This window comes from Ursus americanus, chromosome 1, assembly GCF_024610735.1.
Source record: "Ursus americanus isolate L20-20 chromosome 1, mUrsAme1.1.p, whole genome shotgun sequence".
In the NCBI taxonomy this organism is placed as follows: Eukaryota; Metazoa; Chordata; class Mammalia; order Carnivora; family Ursidae; genus Ursus; species Ursus americanus.
In genome coordinates, this window is record NC_142127.1 from 64,583,022 (window position 1) to 64,593,362 (window position 10,341).

A 10,341-nucleotide genomic window follows, 5' to 3' on the forward strand; every position below is an offset into this window, starting at 1 on the left:
ATGAAAATCCCATATTCTAGCACTCCTATCTCAATCTCTGGATGAAAAGTCATTTTAAAAATACACCTACATCTGTGAATGAAATGGAAAGTTATGTTTTCAAGTCCCCTCTCCCTCCTCCCCTGCCCTTACACACATTTAACTTTTAAAATGACCAATTTCTCACGAATTCGATCCTTTCTCTGACAATTCAGGTAATTCATAAATGGGCTAGGGGCGCCTGGGTGGCACAGCGGTTAAACGTCTGCCTTCGGCTCAGGGCGTGATCCCGGCGTTATGGGATCGAGCCCCACATCAGGCTCCTCCGCTAGGAGCGTGCTTCTTCCTCTCCCACTCCCCTGCTTGTGTTCCCTCTCTCGCTGGCTGTCTCTCTCTGTCAAATAAATAAATAAAATCTTAAAAAAAAAAAAAAAGGAATGGGCTAAATTTAACTTTTTCCTTTTGCATATTTTTGAAGGAGTAAGTTAATAAAGTAAACACAATTTCAAGGGCATTTTCTACTTGAATGTATAAACTGTATTAAAGTTTGAAGTGAACAGACACCAATAGAGACTTTTCTATGGTTAGGTGATTCCACGCAACATTGCCCAACTCACAGAGTTGCTGATCACCCTTCTATATTCCTTAAAGCAGGCCCTCCGCTACAACACACGTTAACCTAGACCAGGTCCTGTCTCTATTTGAAAGCAATACAATTGCATTCTTATTTAAATATTTTTTAAATTTCATTTTAAAATGTTTATTACTGAAGTAAAATTATTATATGTTATATACGTTTCAGGTATACAACAACATAATGATTAAATATTTCATTGGTTCAAGTAGTTCAGTAATTCTTATCAGTCTTGGTCATACTTACTTAGTGTTTTGCTATGCAGTTGACCCTTGAACAACACAGGTTTGAACTGCATGGGTCCACTTATATGTGAATTTTTTTCAGTAAATACAGTATAGTACTGTAAATGCTTTTTCTCTTTCTTATGATTTTCTTTTCTCTAGCTTACTTTATTGTAGGAATACTATATAAAATACACGGTGTATAATACATATAACAATCAAAATGTGTGCTCATTGACTCTTATCAGTAAGGCATCTGGTCAGCAGTAGGGTATTCATAGTTAAGTTTTGGGGGACTCAGAAGTTATATACAGATTTTTGACTGTGCAGATGTCAGGGACCCCACCACACAATGTTCAAGGATCAATTGTAATTTCATATTTATTTTACTCTAACCTTTTAAAGTATAAATTAATTTTATTCCCATGATCTTTCTGAAAACAAAAATTAGTTCACCAGTGTCAGTCTAGAATGCTTTCTTTTGCTTCAGACCAGAGGTTGTGTTTCAAAAGGAACTGTTTTCAAAAGCCATGACAGTTCCTGTCACATAGCTGAGGGAAAAGGAAGAAAAATCTCTACAAGGAAGCGCTTTTAAAGCCTACTATGAGATATTCTGTCTATTTAAAAGTAAAAAACCACATTTGCTTAAACAATTTTTTTTACTATTTGTATTTTATATTAATTCTGACTAGATGTCTAAGTTATTTATTGAATATATAATCATTAAATAGAATTTTACTGTATGCTGACCTTACTTGAAATAATCTTAACTTTCCCTTGTATTTCAGCCTCATTGTCTAACAATGACCTCTCTAAATCTGTAATTTCTAGAATCTCTACTAATTCTGTTTATTTTTTATAGAATGGTCTGATGCTTATAATTCTCTCAGTTATGCCACAAACTTACTCGTGCTACAAATTTCTATTGAGGACATGTTATATCTAGGCATGCACTGTGCTAGATGCAATAATCCAGAAAGGCACTCTGCTCTGGAGGAGCTCACGTGGGGGTGAAGAATCCAATCAGGTAAACAGATTCTGCGTGAAGCAAGATGACTTTATTTATTTACTTTTTTAAAAATTTTATTTGTGGGGTTCCTGGGTGGCTCAGTCAGTTAAGCATCTGACTCTTGGTTTTGGCTCAGGTCATGACCTCATGGTCTTGAGATCAAGACCCAAGTCAGGCTTTGCGCTCAGCAGGGAGTCTGCCTCTCTCTCTCTCTCTCTCTCTCTCTTTCCCCCCTCCATCCACCACTCCCCCCTGTGCACTCTCTCTCTTTCTTTAAAATAAAGAAAGTAATCTCTACACTGAATGTGGGGTCAAACTCAGCAACCTCGAGATCGGGAGTTGAGTGCTCCACCAACTGAGCTGGCCCAGTGCACCTGCGTGAAGCGGGGTGACTTCATGAGAATACGAAGTAGGTAGCTGTGAGCAGAGCACCTACCACAGCGTGCTGAGGTCAGCATACAGGACTGTTTCGCAGGGGAGGCAAGGCTAAGCTGAGTCCTAAAGGAAAAGGCCTTGAAGATGTCTCACATGTGGAGGTGAGATCTGTGAGGCAGGGGGAGGCCTTCCAGCACACCCAAAGGCCTGGGGATGTGATCTGGCTGACAGGGATCAGGGAACACTAGAGAGTCCACATGGCTAGCTGTTCAGGTGTGCAAGAGAAGGGGAGGGACTCATTCTCCCTGAATTTATAGTTATCTGAAGACTGGACTTTAATCCTAAATTCAAATTGCTTCAACATTGAAAAAAAGTTTGTATATAAGAGTTTGACCAAAGTCACAGCTCCTCTGTTCTTGAATACAAGATGAGAAATGGTCTCAAAGTAGTTCATGCACTTTGGGAAAGGAAAAGTTCAAAGAGCAAAATTTTAGATTGTGGAGCCCTTCTGAGGAGCAATGGTATAGACACCAGAGGAAGCAGAGGTTCAGTGAGCTTGTGGTTGAAAGAGAAGGGGATGGGGTTCAGGACTATGACGTTCTTTCTTGTCTGGCTCCTGAGGTGATTTGGGAGGGCTGTCTCAGTGAGGTTTCCTAGTAATGAAGGAAAGTCATATGAGGGGCTATTTCCTTCTTGATTATTTTCCTTTTAACCCAAAAAATAGGAAGCAGATTTGCATGACACTCCAAAAGAAGTTACACTGCCTGAGGAAAATCTGACATCTGCAAATCAGTGTAAACTAGCTATCAGACACTTCGCATGAGTAATAAATTGAAAGAGCAGCCAAGCAGAACATGGTGGGTGAGAAAGGAGGGGGGGAAAAGGCAAAACCAGAAGCCTGGGCTGAAGATAAAAACCTGATAAAATCATTTTTTCAAAGAATGCCAAGAACTCGGAGTTGAAGGTTGGTCTTGTCAACTTCTTAAGTCTCTAATTCCTCTCAAGAAAAAATGTGATGAATGGATAAGAGTAATTTATAATGAGCATTTCAGTAGTTGCTTATAAAGGACTTAAAGGCACTTAAGAGCTGTTCTTTTAAATCTTTAAATGTTTGGGTATGCTATTAATTTATGTTATAAAGAAGATGACTGACTGAGCAAGTGTACACATTGGTCCAGTCAATTATCAACCCTCGAAGTAGTAGAATGTAAAACAATGAGGCAATCCGGATGTGTGTTTACTCCACTACTAAGTCAGCACTGGAAGCTAAATCTACAAGCAAAAACCTATTACCTTTCAGATGAGGCTTCATCGGTTATTAATTAGAGATTATGCTTTCTTACACACAAATACATATATACAAGGCCTCACTTCAAGACAAAAAAAAACCCACTTTATAAATAGACTCTAAAGCATGGCGAACCTCCCTAGCCAATTCTGCAACAGGCACTCCCTGTTGCAAAAACATTCCAGGAGTAAAGAGTCAGTCATGTTAGGAAGCGTCGACGGTTCTGATTGCTGTGGAGGCCAAGCTCCTCTCCAGGTCTGGGAATCCCAGCTCTGGCTGGAAGCCAACTCAGAAATTGCTGTGAAGCTCTTGAAATCTACAAATCCGAACTAAATCTCCCTCAGATATTCCAAATTTAAAGTTCTGGACTGAGTTCTAGAGACAGCCCACTTAAAACACGGGTGAGGCTCCAACAGCGCCTAATGACACAGTGGATCAGGACACCTTGCTGGTGATTTCAAAACCTAATCTAAAGCATTGCCTCCAAGTCAAGAATTAATGCTCTAAGACGTAAATTTGTAAAATTATTGTTGTACTCTGCTGCCTTAGTAAGACCTTTCAGGGTACTTTGACTCTTTCAGTTCTTTTTTTTTTTTTTTTAAGCTTTTATTTATTTATTTGACAGAGAGAGAGAGAGAGAGAGAGACAACATGAGCAGGAGGAGGGGCAGAGGGAGAAGCAGACTCCCCGCTGAGCAAGGAGCCTGACAACAGGTCTTGATCCTGGGACCCTGGGATCATTACCTGAGCCAAAGGCAGCCGCTTAACCAACTAAGCCACCCAGGGACCCCGACTCTTTTAGTTCTTAAGGGCAATATTAAATGTGATATTGTCTTTGTCTAGTAGAAATGTAGTCCCTATTTTATAGGTAGGAAACATGAAGCTAGAGAGGTAAGGAGTTTTCCCTACATCACACAGTGAATAAACGGCAGTTTATAATAAAATTCAAATATCTTCAACCAGTACCTAGAAAAAACAACAATAATATAGCTAAGATTACTGATCACCATTTGTAATTCTTTACATGACTTTTATGTTTATTTGGTTCTCCAACCTACACGGAAGTACTACTGTTATTTTTATTTTACATATGAAGAAAGGAAGCACAGTGTGGCTATATATCTTCTCTAAAGTTCTACACAGCTAGTAAATATGGAGGCAGAAGCGAAATCCAGTTCAGCCTAACTTCACAGTCCATGCTCAGAACTACTACACCCTCACACTTTATTTCTCTATCTACTTCCGCATAATAACAGTTTGTGGGTATCTTGTCTATCAGACACCACAAGTGAACTCATTATAGAGTAAGTCCTCCCACTAATCCTCTCTCAAAGGCAAAACAAAACCATCAGAGTAACTTTTGGGGGAGCACTCTGTGACCCAGGATCTGCTGAGAGAAGGCAGTCCCATTACCCACAATTCCTGCCACAGCCCATGTGGTCCAGGGCCTCGTGCTCCCGGGTCTCCTGACCCCAGCAGCCTTCAGGTGAGTTGTATTCAGGCATTCTCTCCATGTACACAGTTGTTTGTTTTGAAGAAATGTTAAGAACGCATTTCGACTATCCATCTGTTGCTTAAATTCTATCTATGATACTCTTGCTAAATGGTATGGAAAGTTGAAACTTCTCAGGATAGCTCATTCCATCGTTGGATAGCTTTAACTGAGCAATGTCGTTCTCACATGGAGATAAAATCTGTTTGTAGCTTCCTTTTATTTTTCCCAGTTAAAACCTTTAGGTCTAATCTGGTTTTTCCCTATTTCAAGCATTTAATAAAGGTTACAGGCAATTTCTGGGCCATGGCAGAGCCCACGGGGGCATGATGGTCTGTGGGCCTTAAGCAGAAACACCCTCTTCAGTACCAAGCCTTCAAGTGCTGTAAGGGGAAGAGTACTCTTCCCTCATGCACCTTGTTCTGTGTCCAAGTGCAGGCACTAGCGGTCTTCTCTCCCCACTCAATTGTGTCTGCTTAGATTTTGGCCATTGATTTCAGTCCATGGAGACTTTCTGAATCCCAGTTCTGTGATCTAATGTATTCACGTTTCCTCCTTCAGTCACTTTTAGGCTCGATCAGCATGCTCCAGTGTTTTCACCGTAGCCACTGTCAAAGATATTGGCCAGGAAAGCTGGACACAGAGCACCAACCAAAGAGATCACCTGAGGGGGGGGGATTCCCACTACATTTTTTGCAAAGATTGTATACTGGAACTTAAGTCCACAAATACACAAGGAAGAGTGCACATTTAACAAACAGAATATAATCAGATGCAGTTAACTTTATCCCTCAAAGAGATCTGCTTTTGTTTTGATTTCTCTTAAGTTGGATTAGTTCAGGAATTGGACTAACCAACTCAGAGGATATGAAAACACATGAAAGCCTCATGATTGAGGGTCTAGGTACTGATTGCAAAACTTTCTTCTACAGTTTATCAGATGACCTTAGTAAACCCAAGTATTTGGGTTTCCAGGTCTAAAGTCCCCCAAATTTCTAGCCTCTCTAAATAAATAGAGTGGCTATCCAATGACTGTCTCTATGGCTAGAAGGATTCTCATGGCCAGTAACTTTACAAATGCTATGTTGGGGATTACATTTTTTTAAACCTAAGTTACTTGTTTTAAAATAAATTTTTTTATGCTTCAAGGATAGCTTTTACTTCTAGTGTTCTAGAGTTTGGTAGACAGGTTCACATCAACTCTGTTTATTTACTTTCTAGATTGTATAAATTAAATCATATCCCTTCTAGCATTTAGCATTTCAGGACTAAGTGTTTTAATGTAGCTGGCACTGCGGAAGAAGATTGAAAAATATTTAAGTCAGAGGATCCCTCTCTGTCATTAACTACCCAGGTGATCACAGACAATTTTATTCTCCTTTCTGGGCTTCTTATTTCTCATGCAGAAGAGGAGGAATCTGGGTTGCTTCTTTCCTAAGAGCTCTTCTAGTTTTCAAAATTTTGTTATTCTAATTCCATTGAATTAGAAGAGTGTGCGGAAGCAGCACGACAAAGACAAACTCCAGTATCTGAATTCTTTTCTGAGCTTTAAATTCAAGGCTGCAAGTATGATTTTAATACACAAGGCCTATCACACAATATAATTTCACTGTGTCCACAATGCACAGTAGATCACAGGATACAATCCCTCTAATTCAACAGTTCCTAAATTTGGTTGCTCATTGGAAGCACCTAGGGAATTTTAAAAACTGATGATGCCTGGATCTCACTCCCAAATGTTCTAATGTAATTGGTAAGGAGTAAGGCCACCTGCACCAGCAGGATTATAAAAACTTCTCCAGTTTAGAACAAGCACGCCAACCCATAGTTCTCAATTCTGAAAGTATGCCAGAATCACCTGATAATTTTTCAAAACCTACCGATGCCTAGATATACTACCAGATTCTAACTCAGTTGGTTTATGGCCCCAGGACATTGACATGTTTTTAAAATATCGAGGTGGGGGCATCAGTCCATTAAGCTGATGACTCTTGGTTTTGGCTCAGGTCATGATTTCTCCATCGGGCGATCAAGCCCCGAGTTGGGCTCTGCACTCAGTGTGGAGTCCGCTTCAGATTCTCTCTCCTCTCCCTCCCTCCAACTCCCTTTCTCTCTCTCAAATAAATAGATAAAATCTTTTTTTTTTTTTTTTAAGTGTCGAGGTGACTGCAGTATGAAGACAGGGCTGGGAACTACTTCTCTAATCTCTACCCCACAAGTTCTTTCTCTTTGGTCATCCTGGCCTCCGACTACATTCCACACTGGCCACTCATCAAATGAAAAAACTTTGATCTAATTACAAGGTACGGCTCCACCTCCATTATATCAACCTGGTGCCCTAACTTCCTGCTTGTCCTCCAGGATCATAACCTCTTATTTTGTCAGCTAACCAGTGCTCCCTGCTCTGTGACCATACTTGCCCAGCAGTGGTCTCTCAAATGCTTCTTTCTGACTGTAGTCCCATGTCCTTAATTTCCATATGCTTTATGCATCACTTCTCCCCAGGACTTTGAATGCCTTTGCTCACTATTCCAAACTTCTGCATCCTGGTTTATCCTGATCAAATTTCTCCTATGTACCCATTTCTCTTCTTTTGCCTCAACCTTCAAGAACTCCTTCTCTGGAACTCTCCCAGCCTCCTCTCTCAGGTCATCCACCCCCTCATTTCCTGCCCCTCGGGGCCCTTCCTGCGCCCCCCCTCCCGCCCCCAGCACACTCAGCCCTTAACGGCACTTACCTTCTCACTTAGCCGTTTCTCTCTTCTACATTTCCATTCCTTGACCAAACAGAAGAAACACACTAAATACTGAGTGTCTTTTATCCTGAGCCTTTCTGCATGAGTCCCCCAGAAGGAAGAAAGGGACAAGGATCGGTGGCGATGGCTGCTGGGCCAACCTTGTGAGCAGTGCTTTCCCCGCTGGAGGAGGTGTTGCCAAGTAGTCACTGGGAAATGTGAAAAAAAACAACCGGCACCATGGTCTCTCCTTTCACGAAGTGTGAGTTAGTGCCCCTGGAGTTCTAACGTCAGCCTGAGCTGCCAGAGAGCGCAGTCTGGGGATGTGTGTCACCCGAGGCCTGCGTTACACACCTGCACGCAACCGGCCAGCCTGGGCCAGAGGTGTCTGTTGGTCAGGACTGACTGCAGGACTTCCGCCATGAAAGAAAGTCCACTGTGTCAGCTCTCAACTACCCACGGCCCATAGGAAAGGGCAAATGTTTATTTTACCAAGATTTCAATAAAGCGGGCTTAAGCTCAGAGAGCTGCAATGCTTAGAAGTTTATCTAGAAGACATAATAATGAAATAGACTCAGTCACTGAATATTTTAGTTATCATGGCTTTTTCTGGATTAACTAACATTCACTGGTGATTCTAGAAAATGTTTTTAAATTAAAAAAAAAGTTTTTTATTTGAGAGAGAGAGAGACAGCACAAGTGGACGGCGGGGGGCGGGGTCAAGCAGAGGGAGAGGGAGAAGCAGACTCCCCCCTGAGCAGGGAGCCCGATCCCAGGGCCCCGGGATCATGACCTCGGCTGAAGGCAGACGCTTAACCAACTGAGCAAACCAGGCGACCCTAGTAAATGTTTTTAAAAAGTTATCATGTTACGGTCTCTTAATTCTCCCCCCAGAAAACTTTCTTACAGTTTAAGGCAGATTTAGATAAAGATTTTTAAAAAGCAGCATTTAAAGGAGAGTCCTGGGTAGGATCAGCACTGTGGTTGAATAGAAACACACAGTCTGCCAAGAAAAAAAGAGCAAGCAATTTGAACTTTGCCTTAGATTTTAGTCTAGGAATTTGCGGTACTTTAATGCTACATATTTTTTTCAACCTACAAAACCCACAATGTTTATGGAAGCCCAGGAGAGCCAACTTCTTCTCAGTAAATACTCTCAGGATAATAAAACATTAATGCTGTGCTAAAATCACAAGTTTTCATGTATTCAAAAGCAAACTGTGCTGATTTCCTGTGTGCAAAAGGTTTAGTAATTAAAATACTTAAAATTGTGGCTAACCATGTGACCCTAGGTATTTTTCAGGCCTGCCATTTGCTAACTCCCCGGTTCTAATTCAGCACCAGGGTACTGGTATGAATCTCTAGGAAGGAAAAAACACAGTGTACAAATAATAGCCAAATCCTGTGAACTCCTGGCACTGCTAACATTTTTGACATATGATCATTTTTAGTTAAATACATATGCCCTGATATTCTCCTACCCACCATGACGACCATGGCCATTCACTTACTTTCAACAGTGCAGTGGTGCAGGCTCACTGAAAATGCTGAGTCACAGTCATGTGACACATTCATGCCGGCTCCTGCTTAGGATTACCTAATGAAGAAAGCTCAGTGGCAGTTAGCTGAGTAATGACTAATATGGAACTTAGTCCACTACTGACATTGGCTATCTTTCACTTTTTCTTGAGCCAAGTTCTATAAACTTACACTGCTTCTGGCATGAGGAAATGATTAGCTTCCCCAAAATACAGGTCAGATTCCTGATAATATTAGACTGGAGTTTACGGCGTAACAAAAAATCGGTAAGAGACAGCTAAGATAGCCACGCTGAAGACAATAACCAAGATGACAAGGCTTTCCTAAAAGGGTTGGACTAGTTTCTTAGAGTCATCACGATAAAAATGGACTAACATTCAGCAGACTCACCAATGCCACAGGGCATAAGCAGACTGGAAAAGCACTATAGTCCAAACAGCATGACACACAGCAAAAAAAAGTTGGGCAGACTCACCTCCAGCTTGGGAGAATTGCCCAGACGGGGAGCCCTGGAGGATGACCTATTTTTATGTACCAAAAGAAGTTGTTATTAATTAACTGATTCATTCATTTATTCAACAAATACTTACTATCTTTGCACACCAGGTATTGTCCTAGGTTTCTATGATTCAGGGATCAACAGAAAAGACTTGGACACTTGTCTCATAGCATTTACATTTTAGGGGGGAAGATATATTTAAAGGAAAAAGGAGCAAACAATGATATAGTTTTGATTGTGTTTAGGGTCCAAATGGGAAGAGTCTGGAGAAATGGAAAAGTGAGAGCTGATTACACAGGGCCTTTAAGAGCCATGTTAGGATTTTCTGTTTCATCCTAAGAGAAATGGGGAACATTTTAAAGTGAAAGGCAGGGATATAACATGATTAAAACTTCATTTGTAAAAGAATCCTCTACTGATCGATAAGTAGAAAAGATTGAAGGAAATGAGGAAAACAAGATGACGGCAGGAGCAGGTGAGAGTAAAGGCTCAGTTGCGAGGCTATTGCCGTAGTTCAGCCAAGAGATAGTGGCAGTTGAGCCAGAAGAGTGGCAGATTCAAGAATGGAG

At 41.1% G+C, this 10,341-nt stretch overlaps 1 long non-coding RNA gene across 3 annotated transcripts in view; it reads right to left on the reverse strand.

Moving 5' to 3' along the window:
• Positions 1-9,796, reverse strand: part of LOC123798311 (uncharacterized) — a 78,744-nt gene extending 68,948 nt beyond the window's left edge. For all 3 annotated transcript variants that reach the window (XR_015724403.1, XR_015724422.1, XR_015724413.1), the window contains exon 1: positions 7,738-9,796. This is a non-coding gene — a long non-coding RNA (uncharacterized LOC123798311). The remainder of the gene's footprint in view (positions 1-7,737) is intronic.
• Between the last annotated feature and the right edge of the window lie 545 nt (positions 9,797-10,341).